Genomic DNA, 26,284 nt, shown 5'->3' with positions numbered 1-26,284 from the left:
TTGTTTGGCTCACATAATGCCTGGGACAACATGGGGGCTTTGAATGGAGACATGAATGAAAATATAGAACATAGTCTCCCATTATACACTTCCTAACACAACAAATATTTTCACTTTCTTCACTTCTTTCCAATTATTGTCCATATTCGTGTAGTTTTGCATGGCTATAATCATAGTATAAAGCATAGTAATGCAATTTTATTGTCTGCTTGTAGTATAATACACATTTTCCATGTTGCAGCAGTATTCATATGTTATGGCAAGTTTAAGTACCATATTTCATTACTTATTTTTCTATTAACATTTATGTTGGCTCCATTAGATATATTCATGTCTATCAATATTTCCAAAAGAACACATTTTCACAAGTGGAATGAATAGGTCAAAGCTATGCCTTTTGAAATGATTGTATACACATATTGGGGCTTTGCTTTCACCAAGGGTGGGACAGTCCTGAGAGCAGCACCTTTACCTTATCTTGGGGGCCTTCAAATTTTCCCCTATAAAACTTTATCCTCTGTTTAAATGGTACTGTATGGCTTTCATTAGAGTCTTAATTTATTTATTTTTATGTATGGACTGGTTTTCACATGTTTGTTCCTCCCCTTCTAATAATGACACTATTGCAATACTACTACTACTATTGCTACTACCTGCAACACACAGCTGACAAAATACCTATAAGGCACATTATCTTCTTTGACCCATGCAATAGACTCTGAGAGGGTAGGTGAGGCAGGTATTCATTATCTATGAGGCAGAAAACTGTTGTCAAGGTAATAGCTGATTATTAGTAACTGGTAAAACCAAGACAAGAACCCAGCTTTTCTGATTCTTAGTTCATTGATCTTTAAAAAAAAAAAATCAAGGAAATTTTTACATGGTAAATTGTCAGAGAATACAACAAGGCTTAGAATAAAAAGAAACAGTCCTGGCACAGCTCCTTTCCCCAGGCCTGGTTCCCAGAAGCCATATTTGGCATTCTTTCACCTGTCCTCATAGCAGATACATCCATGTCCCTCCATAACATTTGAGCACAACTGTTTTCTGTGTTATTAATTTTAAGAGTGTGCTGACTTCCCCAGAAGACCAGACCTGAGGATTTCTTTTCTTAAACCTGTCCTTTGTTCACTTACTCTCTCTCTTACTGTTGCCTCTCTGTTTCTAGGTCTCTTACTGGCAATCTCTGTAAATTAAAAAATACTTGTATTTCTCTCTCACTGAGCTTAGAAAGGAGGCCCTCCTTTGCAGCATGCAGAAGCCTACCCCAGCCAGCTCCTCTGTAAGCTGCATTGTTATTTTATGTGGTTAAATCAAATACTTTACATTCCCTATGTGACCAAATTACAGCTGATAATACCAACTCTCTGTTTAGTCACCATAATGAAGTCTTCCACTCCTGGTCCCTCAGTTGACAAAGCAGTGATGTGCTTACATATGAAGACTGCTTTTGTACAGTCAAATAAGGTGCTTTCTTGTCCAGGTTTCACTTTCCTTAGAGTTCCTAATTGTCTAACTGGAAACCCAGACTGAAGCAGACAAAGTGGGAGAAATGAGAGAAAGGAACAGAAAAAAATCTTTAAGATACCCGTCTTATATTTCATCTCCCTGGGGGGTCATTAGAGATGAGCAATAACAGAGTATGTTATTGAGAACAGAGCAGGTGAGGGTCCAGTTGTGTGAGAAGAGTTGTCCCTTCCCCTGACACCCACTGGGGTCTCAAGAACTGAGAGGCCAGCAAAGAAACAAGCAACACGTAATAAATAAAGTATTAACATTTAGGAAACTGGGTAGAAGGTATATGGGGATTCTTTACACTATTTTAACAACTTTTTTTGCAAATCTACATGATTTCAAAATAAAATATTAAAGAGCAACAACACAAAAAGAATTGGACCCATAGCTACATAGCTATCAGTAGAGGTCTATGAATATATATGAATATCAAGAATATAGTAATTTTACTGCTATTTTAAAAATACATAAGATTCTGTTGTGATAAAGCAAATGCAAAATTCATTTTAGCTCCTTATTTTATATTTCATAAATTGATGTATATTTGAAAATACATTTTAAAGGGAGATAAGGATGACACAGGAATGGCAACACTTTGATCATTATTGAGGCAAGGTGATGGGTACATGGAGGTTCATTGTATTATTTCTAGCTGCTTTCAAGTATGGTTGAAGTTTTCCATAACAAAAATTTAGAATTTTTAAGATTTGGGTGTGTTTGAATTTGTCAAGAGAAGTGTGTACTGTGAAGAAAATGAAAGAATGCTTTTCCAGTGATGTTTTGGGAAACAGTGAGGCTGAGGTCACTGGATATCTTGGTGGCCATTTGTAAAATGGGGATGTCAACCACTACCTCAGACACAAGTCCAGGAAAGGAGTAGGCCTGTGAGCTTTCAGTAAAGTGCTTACAGTTCCAGGGTGAGGAGGGTTGTCTAACACAAACTCTCAGCACAGAACCCATCATCCTTCACTTACGGTAGTTAAGAGAGGTACCAACCCCACCCCAGAGGAAAAGCCAGAAAGTAAAATGGGTCTTGATGTAAATGTTTTGGCCAGAATGATGGAAAGTGGGAACCAATGACAAATGTAAATACATGAAAATCAGTGCTAGAGAGACTGGGAGGAAGATGGAAGATATAAGGAGGGAAAGAAACTGTGCCTGTTTTTTAAATGACTGAATTGAAGAGAAATGCAATGGAAGAAAACAAAAGAGCAGAAAATAAAGGGTAAGAGGGAGGGTAGCAGGAAAGAGCAGTGAGGAGATGAAGGTGCTCAGGGCCCCAGCACTGCCAAAGCCCTTGTAGCTGTACCCTGCTAACAAAGCTGAATCCCTACCTGGAAAGAATTGCCATTTTGGGAGCAGTGAGGCAAAGCTGAGCCTGAGAGATCAAATGAGAACCTCAGCCAGCCAGTGCTGGAAAACTGGCAATCACACAGCCATCATTAATCCCAGAGGGCAAAGTGAGTCAGGAGGTGGCCTGCACTGCCTAAGCCTTGCCCAGCAGCACCAGTTCTGAGAGCCAGGGGATGCAACCCCAGGGGAACCCTTTGGGAGCAGTAATGGTGTTGGACTGGAGGGGATTGGTAACCAGGTAGGAGCTGTGAAGTTCAATGACCCTTGAAATTCCAGTGACAGCATAGAAGGCAGAGGGGTAGCATATAGATAACAGGGTGGGCAGTAACTTGTCTGACCTAGGTTCTCCCTGCAGAATCCCCACCCAGGGACCTGTCAGTTTCATCCTCTTCAGGAACAGATAACACACCCACCAGGGACAACCCTGTTTTCATTCAAGGACTCAGCCAGAGTGTTTCCTTTTCTTGAACTGAAACCATCCTTTCCCTACACTTTCAATCCCCTGGACTAGAGTCATTTCCTTCCTCTGCCATGAAATACTCCCTGATTACTCAGCCCATAAAAATACCTTAGAAACCAAAACTAAATACTCTTCTTGGCTCTTGGAGCCCCTGCTGCATAGCTTTTATCTAGCCTCTGCAGCATTTGACTTTTCTTGGGTTGGCCCTTGTCTGCCTCACTTCAAGGTAACATCTGTCTTCATGTCGTCTGCATTCTGCCACTGACTAGTTGAGTACTTGGAATGACCTAGTTAGTCTTGCTGTGCCTCAGCTTCCATCATCCATTAAATTGGCGTGATGATAGTACACGGTTCATAAAGCAGCTGTGAATGATCCCAAACTATGACAAGTGCTTACAAAGGTCTAGTTCCATGAGCCACAGCAGCTACATACTTTTATCCACTGAATAAACAGAGCCCAAAATGTGACCATGTATAACCAATTTTTGCCCTCTTCTTGGGGGAAGACTGGAGCTTGCAGGGAAGACTGGAGCCCCTCATGAGGCACAGAGGGCCCCAGGAGCTTGGATGGACGTGGCACAATGGACTTTCAGTAGGTGTTTGGTGAATTGATGTGATAACATGCTCATCAGAATTTTGGTGAATGAATGTTGAATGAATTTGAAATCAAAGACCAAACCACAACACCCATGAAGAGGAAATGAGAGGATGGTTCTAGACAGAGTGAGGGTTACATCGCAGAGAAACAATGGAAAAGCAGCCAGCACTCTGGGCGGGGCTCAGAAACCCCAGACTGTGTGAAGTGTGCTTAGAGTTGTTTTTGTTTTTCCCTTTCAGATGACAGTAGTGGCTGTTTTTTTTTTTTTTTCTTTTTCTGATTTTTCAGAGTTTCAAGTAGTAAGTTAGGGGACTCATAAGAATCACTGTAAATAAACAAAATGGAACACATCTTCATGCCTGCTGGCTGGTAACTTTGGTTTCTGTGGTTTTTAACCTTGGTATGAAATAGAGTCTCTGAAACAAAACAGGGTTAAAGAGCTGTGCTCAGGAGCCCAGGTTTGGGCCTTTTCAGAAGCCACCATAGGAACTGTTCCAAAAAACAGTTTAAAATAAAAATGGAAAAAATGGATTGGCAATGACAAGCATATCTGCCACGTAAGACAGTCTAGCATTGTATTAAAATTGGAGATTCAGATAGAAAAACTGCAGGGGCAATCAATCCCTCAGAGAGCAGGGAATATGATCTGGATCCTGCTTCATCTCTGGCAGTCAGGATAAGTGGTCCCCTCCAATTCTGTAGCCCCCTGGCTTGGGGTCACCAAGCCTTTAGGGAAGCCTGAGGCAGTAGTAGGACTTTGAGACTCAGGTTAACAGCTGGATATGGTTTTTGGCACATCTACCCTTACAGGAAGGGACAATGGGAATTTCTAGATGGATCAATGAGAGCAAAGGGATTTGGGGCACTGGGAGGTGGGGCACATTCACTATAGATGTTGGTGGTGTGAAAGTACTGGACTCACTGTGGGTTTTCAGAAAAGGCTAGAGTGGGGACAGCCACTATGGTTTAAAGAAGAGCAGGGCGTGGTCTGGATGCAAGGAATGGAGGGAGGGTGGAAGCTGTGCAGCTGGTAGAGGGAGTGAAGGCAGTTGCCACTTAAGACTTGCTGCCCCTGCAAAGGAGCTTCTCAACCAGCCCAATAGGGCCAACGTTTCTGTCCATGGGCTCCAGCTGGCTTCTTTACAGGAAATAAACAGGGTCTCTATCTGCTAGGGGACCTGCAGACTCCTACCCTGGATTCCAATTCTTGTTTTCCCAGACTCCTGGGCTTCTGAAACTTTCCCCATCACATTTCCAGGACCTGGCCATCTGCCTGCCTGGCCAGTTCTGTAGCCTTCTAGGTGGGACCTCTACCAGTCTCGGTGAGCTTCTGGTCCTTCCCTGAGCCCAGCCTGCCCTGGCTCACTGCCACCCAAGTCCCTGCAGTGCAGATTCCATTTGGAAGGATGAGGAGTGGGGATATCTTCTGCTGGGGTTGGGAGAAGGGACATAAATATGGAGCATGTTCTTGGCTGTCATCATCTATGTACAGGCAGTGGGAGGACTCTGAAGTGCTGAGTGGGGGACCAACATGGGAGAAATTATTGTGGCTCCACCTAGAATGTTATAAAACAGATAGAATTTAGCAATAAGGAAGGATGCAGATTTGTATGACAATAATGAGAAGGTTCAACCTGACCATGGATTCCACTTGCATCATTGCTTCAGGGCAGCTTATTCTGCCCCAAACTCCACTGTCTCTGTGTCCCTGAGCATTCTTGGCTCTTGCCAAACTTCCTAATTTGGGCTGAGACATCCACATGCAAGCATCTCCTGAGCAGTGAGTGCCAGTAGGGGAGACTTCACTGCATTAGGCATGTGGACAGTGGGTGAGCACACCTATCATCGCTTGTCACCTATCTAGTGACTTATGCAATCTTTAAAAAAAAAACTCACACATACACACAACACACAAAACAATGTGTGTTTCAATGGTTGAGTTCCACCATGAGAGTAAAAATTTTTAGTGGAAATAATGATATAGCACTCATGTTTCACTGGCATTAAGCAGCTGCAAGCCAGGTGCCCAGAGAGGGGGACTGCGGCAGAGCTTGACTCAGTGGAAGGAAGTGGTGTGTTTCCATTGCAGAGCTCAAAAACAAGGTGGTTTGAGGAAAGGCTTGCGTGTCACTGGCATTTCCCTGTTGTGTTTATGAAATAAGGTGGGAATAAAGCTTCAGGGTTTCTCTAATCTTGTCTTTTACAAGAAACCACGAAGCCCCCGTGGAACACCAGCAGGGGGCTGTGACAGCCCCAGGAGGTGCTGGGGAAACCCAAGAGCACCTGGCTAGGGAGGGAGGGGGGCACTGCAATGCCCAGCAATCTGAGGCCCTATTTTAGGGATGAAAACCTGAGGAGGCTCTTTGTCCAGTTGTTTCCTTCTCTAGATGGTCAGTGTGGGTGCAAACAGTAGGCACTGTGTAGATGGAACTGGGGTCCCTGGGAGGCATCTTAGAAGATGGATTTGCATACAGCAAATGTGGAAGATGCCAGTGTTCTTGAAACATACTGACCACCTGGAGCATACCATTTCCTCTGCACTGGTGTCATGGGAGGACTTTTACTAAAGTTGTCAGTTTTGCCAGAAACCAGCTCCATATTTCCAGTTCACAATTTCTACTGCATGGGGGTGAGAATAACATTGAAGAGAACTTCCAAGCATCCAGCAAAGAGAGAGAATGACCCAGTGATGGTGTGGATGGTTTCCTTACCAGTGGGAAAGCAGGGTGGCATTCCCAAAATGAAGTGCTGACAAACAGCTCAAACAGAAAAATGCCAAGGTGCTCAGGAGTGATCCTTCTCTTTCTGGATGGCAACATTTACCACAGTCTCCTAGCCCATGCAGCCCCAGAAACTAAGACACCTTTGAAGTACCATATCAGGGGTTCATTTCTATATTTAAACCAGAGTGAAAGACAATGAGCCAGATGAAAGGGTGCCTATAAACAGCAAATACAGAGTAAGCAGAGGTGCCTGCTAGTCATGCTAGTCAACCTGTTTGGGTTGTGATCAGACAGCAAAACAATGGGAGAAAAAAAATCCCCACACTTTCACAAGGAGGCTTACTGGAAAATCTTCTAACAAATAGAGTCAGAAGTGTAAGCACAGCAATCTTGAAACCACCTTCTCATCATTCAAATGTTGTTTTCAAAATTGTCTCTCTCCTTAGCCATTGCCTTGGCAGCCTTATAATTGATTCTTGGGCATGAAGTCCCATCTAGAGGCCACACAATGTGTCTCAAGTGCTATGGGCTAAATTCATACATTGATACCCTAATCCCCCATACCTCAGAATGAGACTGTTTTTGAAGGTGGGTTTTTTAAAAAATATAATTTATTGTCAAATTGGTTTCCATATAACACCCAGTGCTCATCCCAACAAGTGCCCTCCTCCCTGCCCATCACTCACTTTCTCCTCTCCCCCACCCCCCATCTATCCTTAGTTTGTTCTCAGTCCTTAACGGTCTCTTATGGTTTGCCTCCCTCCCTCACTGTAACTTTTTCTCTCCCTTCCCCTCCCCCATGGTCTTCTGTTAAGTTTCTCAAGATCCACATACATATGAATGAAAACACATGGTGTCTGTCTTTCTCTGCCTGGCTTATTTTACTTAGCGTAATACCCTCCAATTCCATCCACATTGCTGCAAATGGCCAGATTTCATTCTTTCTCATTGCCAAGTAGTATTCCATTGTATATATAAAGCACATCTTCATCCATTCGTCAGTTGATGGATATTTAGGCTTTTTCCATAATTTGGCTATTGTTGAAAGTGCTGCTATAAACACTGGGGTACATGTGCCCTTATGCATCAGCACTCCTGTATCCTTTAGGTAGATTCCTAGCAGTGCTATTGCTGGGTCACAAGGTAGTTCTATTTTAATTTTTTGAGGAACCTCCACACTGTTTTCCAGAGCAGCTGCACCAGTTTTCATTTGAAAGTGTGGTTTTTTAGAAGTGATTAGGTTAAGATGAGGTCACACGAGTGGGCCTTAACCCAATAGAACTGATGTCCTTTTAAAAGAGGAAATTTTGACACAGACATACATGAGGGAAGACCATGTGAAGACACATGGAGAAGATGGCCACCTACAAGCCAAGGAGAGTGGCTCTCAGTAGAAACCAACCCTGCCAACACCTTGATCCTGGATTTCCGACCAAAGAACTGTGAGAAAATAAATTTCTGTTGTATAAGGCACTCAGTCTGTACTTATTATGGCAACCCTAGCAAATTAATACATTGTGTTTCTAGAGACTAATTTTAAAAAATGAAAGAAGAATATTGGAAGTCAGTGAGACCCCTCACTTTATAAATGAGGCAACTGAGGCCTTCCAATCTAAAGTGACTTATATGAGGTCACACATTTAAATAGCAGTCAATCAATATTTACTGAGCATCCAGGAGGTGCCAGGCACTGTTTTAGCGCTAAGCAAGACTGACAGAGTCCCTGCCTTCACACAGCTTATATTATACCACAGGAATCAAAGAATAAATAAACACATTAATATGTATTGTCGGGTAGTGAAAAGTGATATGGAGGAGAAATAAACAGGATAAGTGAAGCCGCACTTGGTGAGTTCTAGAAGAGCAGGGAGGAGGGTGTGGCTGGAATGGAGAGTGAAGAGAGACTGCCAGGAGGTGAAGTCAGAGTGGAAGGGGGAGCTAGTCCTGGTAATACACAGTAAGCACTGGGGCTTTGCTGTAGGTGGAATGAGGAGTCTGGGAGAGTTTTGAGTAGGCCTGACAGTTCCTGTCTTCATTGTGAAGCCATCACCTGGGCTGCACATGGAGGACTGGCTGACCCAGGAAGCAAAGAGTGGAAACAGAGCAACTATGAGGCCACTGCAGTGCCCAGGTGAGAAGTACAGTGCTAGTGGTGGGTAAACTCTGGATCTATTTTTAAGAAGAGTGGACAATATTTGCTCATAGATTATATTGGGGTGCAAGAGAGAAAAAGAAGACTAAAGAATGATTTCAAGAGTTTGGGCTGAGCTCTTGATAGAATGGGGATGTGTGAAAAATCAGGTTTTAAGCACACAAAGCTGGAAGCACTTGTCAGAACCTCAACTGGATCTGGCAAGTGGTTAGCTGCTGGCCTCACCAGCCTGAAGCTGAAAGAAGTCAAGGCTGTAGATGTAAAAACTTAGGAATGGGGCACACGGAGGTGGTATTTCAGGTACTCAGCTTCGACAAACTCACTGTGTGCAGAAGATAACTGAGAGGGTCAGAGAGAAGGGTGGGAAGCCACAAAGCTGAGAACTAGGACAAGGCTTCCAGGAATACAGCAGAGGCAGCATTTCAAGAGGGAGTGAGTGTTGACTGTGTATTTGCTGCTGAGACATTGACACAGGGACTGGGAAATGAATGCTGGCTTTGGCAAGTGAAAGTTCGGTGGCATTAACAGCTGTTTTGGTGGGGACAGTGAGACAAAAGTCTGAGTCAAACAGAGTATGAGTAGAAGGGATGGTAAGGATAAGCAATTCAAGGGGTTTTGGCTATCAGAGAAGCAAAGAAATGGGGCAGTGGCTGGAGGGATGTTTGGGATCAAGGTAAGGATTTTCGAGGTCGGAGATATAGTGCCTGTTTGTATGCTGCTGAGAATTATGCAGTTTGTTCATGCATGGAAGACATAAAGGGAACAAATGCTCCACTGATGTCCCTGAAGAGGCAGTGGGAGGGGTGGGGGGGAGGGGTGGAAGAGGCTGGAGGTGGTGGCGACAGGCACAGGCACTCCTCCACTGTAATGAGGGATACATGACTGTTTCCACAAGCCACTCCCCACTTCTTCATTACTCATAGAACCCAGATTTTGTCCGCCACCTGTGAGAGGCTATATCATTCAGGAGAGGTTGAGTCTCCCCTAGACCCCTCAAGTGAACATTGTTTGGTGTAAGCCAGTTGCAGAGATCTGTCTTCTTGCCAAGACATATCCTTAATGCAGGCAAATACAGTTCTGAGAAGGCCTCACTTGAATGAAGGCATATGAGACAAAAATATTCCCTTCTTTTGCCTGCCCTACGTTTGGGATCTCGAGGGACCAGTTTAATTAGAAAAGCTATGCGTTGCTAATGGCAGTAGCCTGGGTCCTTGAAACTAACGCTGGGTCAACCCTAGAGCTGCCACCTCCAGGCTTCTCACTAAGTTAAATAATAAATGCCATTGCTCTTTCCAACACATCATACAGTATCTACAGTATCTGGGTTTTTATTTACTTTTGGCAAACAAGCAAAGAAGATCTGTGCTAGTTCCATAGTTATTGGTAGTTCTGGAGTAATCAGCCCCACAAGAGTGTGAATGAGACCAAAAATTCAGACACACACTCGTGACATGAACTGTAGGCACAGGGCATCCCGGAACTACAGGACCAGAATGTGTCCTTGGTACAGAGGTTTGCATGACACCTTTTGGGTACTTTCAGTAGGACTTTGGGAAAATAACTTAAATGATCTGTGCTTCAGTTTCCTCAAATGTAAAGTGGATGTTATAATAGTACCTACCTTATAGAATTCTTGTGAGGATAAAATAAACTTACATGTGTTAAGCTGTTTAAACAGTGCCTGGTCTATACTAAGTGCTATGGTTTTAGCTATTAATTGGCCCTTTGCCTATGGCCATTTCTTTCCTATTGTAAGAAATAATTAAAGATAAAAACAGCTAAAAATTATTGAACATGTATTATGTGCCAGGCACCACACAACGTGCTCTATTAGTTGTTATCTCATTAACCCAAACTGATTATTTATTCTCTGAGGACTGCTGTTAACCTTGAGCTACCCAAGAGACTTTTTCTTTGGATCAGTCTCCCCAGAGACTCCCAACATATTTCAGAAAGAAAAAAGACAGTGTCACCTAGCTTAGCTTTGACAAATGTGCAAATGCTCCAGACAGCATCCCAGAGACTCTTGCTACAAGCCATTTGGACCCCTCATGGGGATCATCCAAGTTTCTTCTCTGCCCTTACACCCCTCCCTGAAGTGAAGGGAGTAGGACAAAGGACTCTAAAGGCAAAAGGGGGACAGAAGTGGGGCAACAATATCATCCATCAGATTGGGTGGGGAGTACCCCCTGTGGATGAACCTTTGAGTCCACCCACATTTCTCCTTGCTCCTCCATGTGGCCAGAGAGAATGACCCAGAGGGGCTTTCCCTTGTGTGACAAAGGAGGAGCCCCTTCCTTTGGACAAACAAGTTGTGCAAAGAAACACAGCAGGATGCCTTAGCCTGAGAAGGTAAAGGCCATACAAAGTCCTGGACAAATGCAAGGAGACCTGGAAGTGTTCCTTACTGCTAGGGTGAATTGTCTGGTGTAGCATTCTTTGGCAAATTCTCTAAGACCTCGTCACTTCAGGTTCTCAACAAAGTTACATCCGATGTATGTACAGTTCAGATTTCCAATAAAAACTCCAAACACTTCTGTGGTCATGTCTCTGCTCAGAAACCTCCAAGTGCTTCTCACAGTTCAGTGAATTAAGTCCAACCCCTCACAGGATTTTGAAATGACTGAAGCAGCATTTCTGGCAAAGGCTCAGACACACTGAAGGCTGCGTCCTGTACACAGAGCCCACAGGTTGAGACCTCACTCTGTGATGCCTACTATGTATGGCATCAGAGCAAGGCAGCTCCCCTCAGGGCCAGCTAAGACAGCTGCTGCTGCTTCCATGAGGAGCTCAGTCTTACTGGCTCAGTGAGTGGGGAACAGTGATGAGTGCTGACCCTTCTTGCTTCTTAGGCCCTCATGTAATAATCCCATCACCAGTCCTCAAACCAAGGCTATTCTGGAAGGAGTCACTGGGGGCAGAGTACACTCTGAGCACTTCATAGATGTCTTAACTAATCATCACTCTAACAATATGAGGGTGGAATTACTCTACACAGTGTATAGACTAGGGCTGCTCAATAATATTTGGTAAAGGTTATACAACTGGTGGGCAGTGGAAATGGAATTTGAGCTGAGGTTTGACCCCAAAGCTAGTGTATTTTTCTGCATCTATTGAAATGATTATACAGTTTTCCTTTTTTGTCTTTTCTTAAGATGAATGACGTTTATTACTTTTCAAATGTTGAACCAGGCTTTCATTTCTGGTCTAACTCCTCTTGGTCATATTTTATTCTTTTTATATACGGTTGACCCTTGAACAACATGGGTTTGTGCTGTGCATGTCCCCTTACATGTGATTTTTTTTAATAAATACAATATGCTGTAAATGTATTTTCTTTCCCTTATGATTTTCTTTAAAACATTTTCCTTTCTCTAGCTTACTTTATTGTAAGAATACAGTATATAATACATATACAAAATACGTGCTGATTGACTGTTATTAGTAGGTCTCTGGTCAATAGTAGACTATTAGTAACTACTTTTGGGGGGAGTCAAAGTTATATGTGGATTTTCAACTACACAAGGCTCTATGTCCCTAACCCCTGCATTATTCAAGCTGTATTACTGGATTCAATTTGCCAATATTGTATTAAGAATTTTAGAGTCATTGTTCATGAAGGATATTGGTTAGCAATTTTCTTCTCTTGTAATGTCTTTGTATGGTTTTGGTATTAGGGTAATATGGGTATCATAAAATGAATTGAGTGTTACGTGGATCCTGAGAAACTTAACAGGAACCTATGGGGGAGAGGAAGAAAAAAAAAGAGAGGTTAGAGTAGGAGAGAGCCAAAGCATAAGAGACTCTTAAAAAATGAGAACAAACTGAGGGCTGATGGGGAGTGGGAGGGAGGGGTGGGTGATGGGTATTGAAAAGGGCATCTTTTGGGATGAGCACTGGGTGTTGTATGGAAACCAATTTGACAATAAATTTCATATATTTAAAAAAAATAAAAAAAACAAAATGAATTTGGAAACGTTCCCTTCTATATTTTGAACAAGTTCTATATTCTAAAAGAACTTAATTATTCTTAAGCGTTTTATAGAATTCACCAGTGAATTCACCTCTCAGCTTGGAGGTGTCTTTAGGTGGGAGGATTTTAAACTCTGAACTCAAATTATCTGACAGATACAGAATGATTTAGGTTATCTAATTCTTGAATGAACTTTGGTAGTTTGTCTTTCAATAAATTTGCCCATTTCATTCATGATATCAAATGTATTGGCATAAAACTGTTCATAAATTCCCTTATTAGCCATTTAATGTGTATAGAATCTGGAGTAGTAGCTCTACTTAGATCTCTGACATTGGTCATTTGTGTCTTCGTTTCCTACACCATTCTGGTCATAAATTTATTAATTTTATTGACTTTTTTCAAAGAACTACATTTTGGTTTTGTTGATTTTTTTCTATTTTTTTTTTCAATTTTACTCATTTCTGCTCTTATATTGATGATTTCCTTCCCCGTGTTTCCTTTAGACTTCATTTGCACTTCTTTTCCTATTTTCTTAAGGTGAAAGCTTAAAGTATGGATTTCAGACCTTTCTTGGTATTTTATTTATTTATTCATTCATTCATTCATTCATTCACTTTTAGAGAGAAAGAGCATGAGTGGGGGAGAGAGGCAGAGAGAGAGAGAATCTTAAGCAGTCTCCACACTCAACACAGAGCCTGATGCGAGGCGTGATCCCATGACTCTGGGAACATGACTTGAGCCAAATTCAAGAGTCAGACTCTTAACTGACTGAGCCACCCAGGCTCACCTGCTGTTTTCTCAGATAAGCATTTAATACTATTCATTTCCTTTTAAGCGCTGCTTTCAGTGTGTCCCACAAATTTTGATGTATTGTATTTTCATTCACTTAGAAATATTTTCTAAGTTACGTTGCTATTTCTCTTTGAAACTATGGGATGTTTAGAAGTGTGTTTTTAATGTTTTATATTTTATATTGGTGAACAATCCATTTGCACTTGCAAAAAATGTGTATTTTGCTATTGTTTGGTGAAGTGTTTTAAAATGTCAATTATGTAAGTTTGTTGACAGTATTATTCAGGTCCTCTATATCTTTATCGATTTTATCTCTATTCTGTCAGTCATTACAACTGTATTTATTACAGCTATAGACCCGTATATTTCTCCTCTTAGTTTTAACATTTCCGTTTTATATGAATCAAAGTTTTTATTAGGTACATACACATATAAAATTACTTTTTCTTCTTAATGAATTGATCTTTTGGTCATTAAATAATGCTCCCTGTTGGGGCACCAGGGTGGCTCAGTCGGTTGAGCAACCAACTTCGGCTCACAGTTTGTGGGTTTGAGCCCCGCTTCAGGCTCTGTGCTGACGGCTTGCTCAGAGCCTGGAGCCTGCTTCAGATTTTGTGTCTCCTTCTCTCTCTGCCCCTCCCCTGCTCATGCTTTGTCTCATTCTGTTTCTCAAAAATAAATAAATGTAAAAAAAAATTAAAAAAATAAGGCTTCCTGTTATCATTGGTAATAGTTGCTGTTCTAAGGTTTACTTTTTCTGATATTAATATTGTCATTGTAACTTAATTTTGAGTTTGTAGGTATTCCTTTTTCCATTCTTTTACTTTTGGCTATCAGTGTTTTTATATTTTACAGTGAGATTTTTGTACAGAGAATATAATTGGGCTTTTCTTCCTTCCTTCCTTCCTTCCTTCCTTCCTTCCTTCCATCCTTCCTTCCAACAGTAATCTGTTTTTAACTAGGAATTTTGCATTTATTGTAATTATTGACGTAGTTGGATTTAAATTTATCATCTTGAAAATTGTTATTATTTGTTTCACTTGTTCCTTGTTCATTTTTTTTTCTTTATTCCCTCTCTTCTTTCAATCAAATACTGGATTGAGTATTTATTATTCTAGTAAAATAATCTCCCCTGTTGTTAGTATGTTTAAAAAGTTCCTTGTTGGGGCGCCTGGATGGCTCAGTCGGTTAAGCGTCCGACTTCAGCTCAGGTCATGATCTCATGGTCCATGAGTTCAAGCCCCGCGTTGGGCTGTGTGCTGACAGCTCAGAGCCTGGAGCCTGTTTGGGGTTCTGTGTCTCCCTCTCTCTCTGACCCTCCCCTGTTCATGCTCTCTCTCTGTCTCAAAAATAAATAAACGTTAAAAAAAATTTTTTTTTAAATAAAAAGTTCTTTGTTGGGGCACCTGGGTGGCTCAGTCAGTTAAGTGTCCAACTTCAGCTCAGGTCATGATCTCACAGTTGGTGAGTTCAAGCCCCACATTGGGTCCTATGCTGACAGCTCAGGGCCTGGAGCCTGCTTCAGAGTCTGTATCTCCCTCTCTCTCTGCTCCTACCTCCCTCCACTTGTGCACGGTCTCTCTCTCTCTCTCTTAAAAATAAAATAAACATTCAAAAAATAAAAAAAAATAAAGAAAAAGTTCTTTGCTAGTGGGTATTATAGGGTTTATATTAACATATTCAACTTCTCATGCTATACCTTCAAATAATTTACCACTTCCATATAGTGTATAACCTTAAATTATGGTTTTCTCCTTTCTTTTTTTTCTTTAAAAAAATTTTTTTAATATAATTTATTGTCACATTGGCTACCATATGGTGTGTAAAGTGTGCTCTTGGTTTTTGGAGTAGATTCCCATGGTTCATTGCTTACATACAACACCCAGAGCTTGTCCTAACAAGAGCCCTCTTCAATGCCCATCACCCATTGTCCCCTCTTCCCCACCCCCACATCCACCCTGTTTTCTGTATTTAAGAGTCCCTTATGGTTTGCCTCCCTCTCTCTCTATAACTATTTTGTCCCCTTCCCATCCCCCATGGTCATCTGTTAAGTTTCTCAGAGTGAAAATATATGATATCTGTCCTTCTCTGACTGACTTATTTCACTCAGCATAGCACCCTCCAGTTCTATCCACGTTGTTGCAAATGACCAGATTTCATTTTTTCTCATTGCCAAGTAGTTTTCCATTGTATATATAAACCACATCTTTCATCCATTCATCAGTTGATGGACTTTTAGGCTTTTTCCATATTTTGGCTATTGTTGAAAGCACTGCTATAAACATTGGGGTACTTGTGCCCCTATGCATCAGCACTCCTGTATCCTTTGGATAGATTCCTAGTAGTGCTATTGCTGGGTCATAGGGTAGCTCCATTTTTAATTTTTTGAGGAAGCTCCACACTATTTTCCAGAATGGCTGCATCAGTTTGCATTCCCACCAGGAGTACAAGAGGGTTCCCATTTCTCCACATTCTCACCAGCATCTGTAGTTTCCTGAGTTGTTCATTTTAGCCACTCTGACTGGTGTGAGGTGGTATCTCAGTGTGGTTCTGATATATATTTCCTGATGCTGAGTGACATTGAGCATCTTTTCATGTGTCTGTTGGTCATCTGGATGTCTTCTTTGGGAAAGTGTCTATTCATGTCTTCTGACCATTTCTTCATTGGATTATTTGTTTTTCAGGTGTTGAGTTTGGTAAGTTCTTTTTTTTTTTTTAATATGAAATTTATTGTCAGTTGGTTTCCATACAACACCCAGTGCTCATCCCAACAGGTGCCCTCCTCAATGCCCATTACCCGCTTTCCCTTCCCTCCCACTCCCCATCAACCTTCAGTTTATTCTCAGTTTTAAGAGTCTCTAATGGTTTGCCTCCTTCCCTCTCTGTAACTTTTTCCCTCTTCCTCTCCCCCATGGTCTTCTGTTAAGTTTCTTAGGATCCACATAAGAGTGAGAACATATGGTATCTGTCTTTCTCTCTATTACTTATTTCACTTAGCATAACACTCTCTGGTTCCATCCATGTTGCTGCAAAAGGCCATATTTCATTCTTTCCCCTTTGCCACGTAGTATTCCATTGTATATATAAATCACGACTTCTTTATCCATTCATCAGTTGATGGACATTTAGACTCTTTCCATAATTTGGCTATTGTTGAAAGTGCTGCTATAAACATTGGGGTAAGAGTACCCCTACACATCAGCACTCCTTTATCCCTTGGGTAAATTCCTAGCAGTGCTATTGCTGGGTCATAGGGTAGATCTAGTTTTAATTTTTTGAGGAAACTCCACACTGTTGTCCAGAGCGGCTACACCAGTTTGCATTCCCACCAACAGTGCAGGAGGGTTCCTGTTTCTCCACATCCTCACCAGCATCTATAGACTCCTCATTTGTTCATTTTAGTCACTCTGACTGGCATGAGGTGATATCTCAATGTGCTTTTGGTTTGTATTTCCCTGATGAGGAGCGACGTTGAGCATCTTTTCATGTGCCTGTTGGCCATGTGGATGTCTTCTTTAGAGAAGTGTCTATTCATGTCTTCTACCCATTTCTTCACTGGATTATTTGTTTTTCAGATGTGGAGTTTGGTAAGTTGTTTATAGATTTTTGATACTAGCCCTTTGTCTGATATGTCATTTGCAAATATATTTTCCCATTCTGTTGGTTGCCTTTTAGTTTTGTTGATTGTCTCCTTTGCAGTGCAGAAGCTTTTTATCTTCATGAGGTCCAATTTTTTTTTTTTTTTTTGCTTTTAATTCCCTTACCTTTGGAGATGTGTTGAATAAGAAATTGTCGTGGCTAAGGTCAGAGAGGTTTTTTCCTGCCTTCTCCTCTAGGGCTTTGATGGTTTCTTGTCTCACATTCAGGTCCTTTATCCATTTTGAGTTTATTTTTGTGAATGGTGTAAGAAAGTGGACTAGTTTCATTCTTATGCATGTTGCTGTCCAGTTCTCCCAGCACCATTTGTTAAAGAGACTGTCTTTTTTCCATTGGATATTCTTTCCTGCTTTGTCAAAGATTAGTTGGCCATATTTTTGTGGGTCCAATTCTGGAGTCTCTATTCTATTCCATTGGTCTATGTGTCTGTTTTTGTGCCAATATCATGCTGTCTTGAAGACTACAGCTTTGTAGTAGAGGATAAAGTCTGGCATTATGATGCCTCCCACTTTGGTCTTCTTCAATATTACTTTGGCTATTCGGGGTATTTTGTGGTTCCATACAAATTTTAAGATTGCTTGGTCTAGCTTCAAGAAGAATGCCGGTGCAATTTTGATTGGGATTGCATTGAATGTGTAGATTGCTTTGGGTAGTATTGACATTTTAACAATATTTATTCTTCCAATCCATGAACATGGAATATTTTTCCATTTCTTTATATCTTCTTCAATTTCCTTCATAAGCTTTCTATAGTTTTCAGCATAGAGATCTGTTACATCTTTGGTTAGGTTTATTCCTAGGTATTTTATGCTTCTTGGTGCAATTGTGAATGGGATCAGTTTCTTTATTTGTCTTTCTGTTGCTTCATTGTTAGTGTATAAGAATGCAACTGATTTCTGTACATTAATTTTGTATCCTGCAACTCTGCTAAATTCATGTATCAGTTCTAGCAGACTTTTGGTGGAGTCAATTGGATTTTCCATGTATAGTATCATGGCATCTGCAAAAAGTGAAAGCTTGACTTCATCTTTGCCAATTTGGATGCCTTTGATTTCCTTTTGTTGTCTGAATGCTGATGCTAGCACTTCCAACACTATGTTAAACAACAGCAGTGAGAGTAGACATCCCTGTCGTGTTCCTGTTCTCAGGGGGAAAGCTCTCAGTTTTTCCCCATTGACGATAATATTAGCTGTGGGATTTTCATAAATGGTTTTTATCATGTTTAAGTATGTTCCTTCTATCCCGACTTTCGAGGGTTTTTATTAAGAAAGGATGCTGAATGTTGTCAAATGCTTTTTCTGCATCTATTGACAGGATCATATTCTTTCTTTTATTAATGTGATGTATCACATTGATTGATTTGCGAATATTGAACCAGCCCTGCAGCCCAGGAATAAATCCCACTTGATCATGGTGAATAATTCTTTTTATATGCTGTTGAATTTGATTTGCTAGTATCTTGGGAATTTTTACATCCATGTTCATCAGGGATATTGGCCTGTAATTCTTCTTTTTTGTGGGGTCTCTTTCTGGTTTGGGAATCAGGGTAATGCTTGCTTCGGAAAATGAGTCCAGAAGCTGTCCTTCCATTTCTATTTTTTGGAACAGCTTGAGAAGGTTAGGTACTACCTCTGCTTTAAATGTCTAGTAGAATTCCCCTGGGAAGCCATCTGGCCCAGGACTCTTATTTTTTGGGAGATTTTTGACAATTGATTCAATTTCTTCACTAGTTATGGATCTGTTCAAATTTTCTATTTCTTCCCATTTTTGGTACTGTGTATGTGTATCTAAAAATTTGCCCATTTCTTCCAGGTTGACCACTTTGTTGGCATATAATTTTTCATAGTATTCTGTAATAATTGTTTGTATTTCTGTGGTGTTGGTTGTGATCTTTCCTCTTTCATTTGTGATTTTGTCTATTTCGGTCCTCTCTCTTTTCTTTTTGAGAAGTCTGGCTAGTGGTTTATCAATTTTGTTTATTTTTTCAAAAAAACATCTCAGATTCATTGATCTGTTCTCCTGATCTATTTTGTTTATTTCTGCTTTAATATTTATTATTTATCTTCTGCTAGTTTGGGGGTTTCTTTGCTGTTCTGCTTCTAGTTCTTTTAGGTGTGAGTTAGGTTTTGTATTTTGGATTTTTCATGTTTCTTTAGATAGGTCTGGATTGCAGTGTATTTTCCTCTTATGACTGCCTTTGCCTCATCCCAAAAGTTTTGGACTGTTGAGCTTTCATTTTAAGTTTCTTCCATATATTTTTAAATTTTTCTTTAATTGCCTGGGTGACTCATTCATTCTTTAGTAGGATGTTCTTTAACCTCCATGCATTTGGAGGATTTCCAAACTTTTTCTTGTGGTTGATTTCAAGTTTCATAGTGCTGTAATCTAAAATATGCATGGTATTATCTCAATTCTTTCATATTTATTGAGGGCTGTTTTGTGACCCAGTATGTGATCTATCTTGGAGAACGTTCCATGTGTACTCGAGAAGAAAGTATGTTGTGCTGCTTTGGGATGTAGAGTTCTAAATATATCTGTCACGTCCATCAGGTCCAATGTGCCATTCAGGGCCATTGTTTCTTTACTGATTCCCACTAGGTGATCTGTGCATTGTTGTAAATGGAGTATTAAAGTCCCCTGCAATTACCATATTCTTAACAATAAGGTTGCTTATTATAAAATTGATTTATATATTTGGGTTCTCCCAAGTTGGAGGAATAAACATTTACCATTGTTAGCTCTTCTTGATGGATAGACCCTGTAATTATGATATAATGCCCTTGTTCATCTCTTGTTATGGCCTTTAGTTTAAAATCTAGTTTGTCTGAGGGGCGCCTGGGTGGTTTGGTTGGTTAAGCGACCGACTTCAGCTCAGGTCATGATCTCCTGGACCGTGAGTTTGAGCCCCACGTCGGGCTCTGTGCTGACAGCTCAGAGCCTGGAGCCTGTTTCGGATTCTGTGTCTCCCTCTCTCTCTGCTCCTCCCCTGTTCATGCTCTGTCTCTCTCTGTCTCAAAAATAAATAAAATTTTTAAAAAATCTAGTTTGTCTGATATAATAATGGCTACTCCAGCTTTCTTTTGACTTCTAGTAGCATGATAGATGACTCTTCATCCCCTCACTTTCAATCTGAAGGTGTCCTTAGGTCTAAAATGGGTCTCTTGTAGACAGCATATAGATGGGTTTTTTTTTAAATCCCCTGTGTCTTTTGACTGGGGCGTTTAGTCCATTTAAATTCATAGTTATTGAAAGAGATGGATTTAGTGTCATTGTATTATGTATAGGTTTAATGCTTGTGGTGATGTCTCTGGTCCTTTGTGGTCTTTGTAGCATTCCACTCATAGAGTTCCCCTTAGGATCTCTTGCAGGGCTTGTTTAGTGGTCATGAACTCCTTCAGTTTTTGTTTCCCAGGAAAATATTTTTCTCTCCTTTTGTACTTTTTAAAAATGTTTTTAATGTTTATTTTTGAGAGAGAGACATACAGAGTGCTAGCGGGGGAGGGTCAGAGAGAGACACAGAATCTGAAGCATGCCTCAAGCTCTGGGCTGTCAGAACAGAGCCCGATGCAGAGCTTGAACTCAAAAACCCTGAGACCATAACACAAGCGGAAGTCAGACACTTAACCAAGTCACCCAGGTGGCCTCTCTCCTTTTATTCTGAATGAAAGCCTTGCTGGATAAAGGATTCCTGGCTGCATATTTTTCCTATTCACCATATTGACTATTTCCTGCCACTTCTTTCTGGTCTGCCAGGTTTCAGTGGACAGGTCTGCTACTACCCTTATGTGCCTACCCTTGTAGATTAAAGTCCTAGCTGCTTTCCGAATTCTCTATCTTTGTATTTTGTTAGTTTCACTATGATGTGCCATGGAGAAAACCTATCCTTGAATCTGAAAGGAATTCTCTGTGCCTCCTGGATTTGGATGTCAACTTCCTTCGTCAGATTAATCAAGTTCTCAAGAATAATTTTTTCAAATAAACCTTCTGCCCCTTTCTCACTTCTTATTCTGGAACTTCTATTGTGTAGATATTATTATATTTCATTGAATCAGTTCTGTAATTCTCCCCTTGTGGTCTAAGATTTTCTTATCTCTCTTTTTATCAGCTTCATCATTTTCCCATGATTTAGCTTCTATTTCATTTATCTTCCCTTCTGCCTCCTCCATACTCGCTTTCACTGCATCTAGTTTATTTTGTACCTCATTTACAACATTTCTTAATTCATTGTGACAATTTCTTAGTTTCTTGATCTCTGGAGCAGTAGATTCTCTGCTGTCTTCTCTGCTTTTTTCAAGCCCATCTATTAATCTTATGACTATTATTCTAAATTCTTGATCAGATAAATTGTTTATATTTCTTTTGAGTAATTCTCTGTCATTTCTTCCTGGAATTCTTTTTGAAAATTCTTCCATTTCATCATTTTGCCCATTTTTCTGTCCTTTATGTATTTTAATATCTTGTTATGTGTCCTGCATGCATGTACACTCCTATATTAAAAAGGGGTCATACACTGTCCACAGCCTGGCCCTTCAGGAGGTGTTTTTGGAATGTGTTGCATGCTCTCTGTTGTTGTGACTCTGCTCATCTCCCTACTGGTAGTGGGGCTTTGGAGCTTGCACCAGGTGTGTTTTGATATGTTCATTGAAGTAATCCTGAAAAAAAAACTTAAAAGTGGGGGTGGTTGTAGGAGAAGACTTATCTCTTGTGAAGAGAGAAATGACAGGGGTGGGAAAAAAGAAAAGAAAAAAAATTGACCAGGCATAGAATCAGAGAAACTATACAGCTTAATCCAGAAAGAGAAAAGGAGGGGTAAATAAAGGAGATACAGAAGAGGAGTAAAAGTAATAGATTAAAAATGTCTATTTAAACAAACCAACAACCAGAATAGAGAAGGGAAGATATAATAGGAAGAAATGGAAGAAAAAAATATATAATAATTGACCAAGAGTCAAATTAGAAAATGCAAAACCATTGGACTAATGGTGCCCTAGAACTGGTGGCTGCACTGGTCTGGAAAAGGGGCCGTTTGGTTCAGTCAGTGTCAATCTTACTCTAGTAGATACACAGTTACTGTGCATAGAGGGGAACGGTTTGGTGTAGGCTGGCCCCATCTCTACTGTGGGCCTGCTCTCCCTTCCCTGAAGCCCTACCTTGTTGGTGATGGGGAGAAAAATGGCCACACCCCAGTATCTCCTCCCCAGACCAGGTGTCCCAGACCACTCTGTTCAGGCCATCCTCACAGTGCCACATGGACTTGAGTGGGATGGTTTGTCCCACTCTACAGTCTGTCATACCTTCCAGGTGGTTGGCTGGGATTCAAACCCTAATGTCTTAAAGGATCCCACTCCACATGCCTTAGTCATGGGGTAGTGCCACTCCACCCAACCAGCTGACAAAAAACCTCTGGTTGGAGGGCGCCTGCATGGTCTTTTGTCCTTGGAGTGGCTATATACCTTCTTCCCACAGCACTAAAGGGAGGGGACTGCTCTCTCTGCACCTCTGAACTAGCTACTGAACCTGGGGTTGCCCCCCACGCTATACCCCCCACAGGTGCATGTACAGTGAGGCAGGCCCCAGTCTAGAGAAAGCCCTGCAACCGTCCATGATGATGCTGTCTGTTTTGTCTCTCCCAATTCACAATCACATACCCATAGCCCACTAAGTTGTCCCCATGGGCCCCTGGAGATGTTTCTGTCACTCTGTAGCCTGGATTCCTGGAATTCCAAGACTTCTGGCCTCAGTACTGCTGTATTTGAGGGATGAGGGAAGCTTGGGTGCCTTTATTCTCCACCATGTTGATTCCTCCCACCGGTGTCTAGGTTTTTTTTTTTTTCTTTTTAACAAGCAGACTTGGGCACCTGGGTGGATCACTTGTTTGAGCGTCCTATTCTTGATTTTGGCTTGGGTCATGATCTCATGTTTCACGGAAATAAGCCCTATGAAGGGCTCTGGGCTGACAGCACAGAGCCTGCTTGTTATTCTCTCTCCCTCTCTTTCTGCCCCTCCCAAGCCACACACACTGTCTCTCAAAATAAATAAATAAACTTAAATAAAAACAAGCAGATCAAAACACACATAGGATCAAGCTAATCTTGTTTATTTTTTCTGGACAAAATGACAAGATGGGGGAATTCATCCCAAAAGAAAGAACAGGAAGTAGAAGTAATTGTCAGAGATTTAATCAATATAGATATAAATAAGATATCTGAGCTAGAATTTAAAACAACAATTATAAGGATACTAGCTTGACTTGAAAAAAAGCATAGAAGACACTAGAGAATCCCTTACTGGATAGATAAAAGAATTAAACTCTAGTCAGGTCAAAATTAAAATGCTATAACTGAGATGCAAACCCAAATGGATGTCATAACAATGAGGATGGATGAAGCAGAGGAACAAATCAATGATATAGAAGATTAAATTATGGAAAATAATGCAGCTGAAAAGAAGGCAGGAAGGCATGGGATTGCAAATGTAGATTCAGAGAACTTAGCAACCCATTAAAATTGAGTAACTTTCATATCATAGGAGTCCTAGGGATTAAGAGAGGAAAAAAGGGGCCAGAGGGTTTATTTCAGCAAATCATAGCTGAAAACTTTCCTGGGAAAGAACAATGACATCAAAATCTAAGAAACACAAAGAATTCCCATTAAATGGCTTGGAATGACACACTGGACTGGTTGGATTTACCAGGTATATTCAGAACATTTCATCCTAAAACAGTGGAATACACAGTCTTTTTGAGTGCAGATGGACCATTTTCCAGAATATATCCCATACTGTGTCACAAATCGGCACTCAACAAGTACAGAAAGATTGAAATCATACCATGCATATATTCAGACCACAGTGCTATGAAACTTGAACTCAACCAGAATAAATAATTTGAAAACACCACATATAAATGGTAGTTAAAGAACATCTTACTAAAGTTGAATGTAATAACCAGAAAATTTAAAAAGAAATTAAAAAGATACATGGAAGCAAATGAAAATGAAAACAGGATAGTCCACAACCTTGGGATACAGCAAAGGTGGTTTAGGAAGAAAGTATATTGCAAAACAGGCTCAGAAGCAAGAAGCAAGAAGAGTCTCAAATACACAACCTAACCTTACACCTAAAGGAGCTAGAAAAGGAACAGAAAATAAAGCTGAAAGCCCGAAGAAGGGAAAAAATAAAGATTAGAGCAGAAATAATACAGAAACAAAAAAATCAATAGAACATATCAACAAAACTGAGAGCTGTTTCTCTGAAAGAATTAATAAAGTAGATAAACCCCTAGCCAGACTTATGAAAAAGGAAAGCTAAAGGACCCAAATAAATAAAATCATGAATGAAAAAGGAGAGATTACAACCAACCCCATAGAAATACAAACAATTATAAGAGAGTACTATGAAAAAGTATATGCCAACAAACTGGGAAATCTGTGAAAAATGAACAAATTCTTAGAAACTCACACACTACCAAAACTGACAGAAATGGGAAGAAATAGAAAATTTGAACAGACCTATAACCAGCAAAGAAATTGAATCAGTAATCAGAAATCTCCCAACAAATAAATCTTGGGCCAGATGGCTTCCAAGGGGAATTTTACCAGGAATTAAAAGAAGAGCTAATATCTATTCTTCTCAAAAGTTCTTTAAAAAAAGAAATGGAAGGAAAACTTCCAAACTCATTCTATGAGGTCAGCATTACCTAGACCCCAAGACCAAAGACCCCCTAAAAAGGAGAATTAAGGAAAATATCCCTGATGAACCTGAATGCAAAAATTCTCAACAAGAGACTAGCACCAACAGTACATTAAAAGAATTAGAAACCACAATCAAGTGGGACTTATTCCTGGACTGCAAGCATAGTTCAATATTTGCAAATCAACCAATGTGATACACCACATTAATAAAAGAAAGGGTATGATCCTCTGGATAGATGCAGAAAAAGCATTTGACAAAATACAGGATCCATTCTTGTTTTAAAAAAAAAACTCAACAAAGTAGGGATAGATAGAACATACCTCAACATCATAAAGGCCATATATGAAAGATCTACAGATAATATCATCCTCAATGGGGAAAAACTGAGAGCTTTTCCTCTGTGGTCAGGAACAAGACACTGATGTTCACTCTCACCATTGCTATTTAACATAGTACTAGAAGTCTTGGCCTCAGAAGTCAGAAAACAAAAAGAAATAAAAGGCATCAAAATCAACAAAGAAGTCAAACATTAATTGTTTGCAGATTACATGATAATCTATATAGAAAACCTGAAAGACTTCACAAAAAAATTTCTAGGACTAATACATTCAGCAAAGTCGCAGGATATAAAAACAATGTACAGAAATCTGTTGCATTTCTATACACCAATAATGATGCAGCAATAAAAAAAAAATCAAGAATCAATCCTACTTGCCACTCCACCAAAAACAATTAGATACATAAGGATAAACCTAACCAAAGAGGTAAAGGATCTATACTCTGAAAACTATAGAACATTCATTAAAGAAATTGAAGAGGACACAAAGAAATGGAAAACATTCCATGTTTATGGATTGGAAGAACAAACACTGCTAAAATGTGTATACTACCCAAAGCAGTATACACACTTAATGCAATCCCCACCAAAATACTACCAGCATTTTTCACAGAACTGGAACAATCTTAAAATTTGTATGGAACCACAAAACACTGCAAATAGCCAATGTAATCCTGAAAGAGAAAATCAAAACTGGAGGCATGATGATTCTAGATTTCAAGCTATACTACAAAGCTGTAGTCATCAAGACAATATTGTACTGGCACAAAAAGAAATACACAAACCAGTGGAACAGAATAGAAAACCCAGAAATGAACCCACAACTATATGGTCAACTCATTTTTGAAAAAGCAGGAAATAATATCCAATAGAGTAAAGACAGTCTTTTCAACAAGTGGTATTGGGAAACCTGGATGATGACATACAAAGAATAACTGGACTGCTTTCTTACACCATACACAAAAATAAATTCAAAATGAATGAAAGACCTAAATGTGAGACAGGAAATCATAAAAATCCTAGTGGAGA

Source organism: Prionailurus viverrinus, chromosome B2 (genome assembly GCF_022837055.1).
Source record: "Prionailurus viverrinus isolate Anna chromosome B2, UM_Priviv_1.0, whole genome shotgun sequence".
Taxonomy (NCBI): Eukaryota; Metazoa; Chordata; class Mammalia; order Carnivora; family Felidae; genus Prionailurus; species Prionailurus viverrinus.
This window is presented reverse-complemented; position numbering follows the sequence as displayed.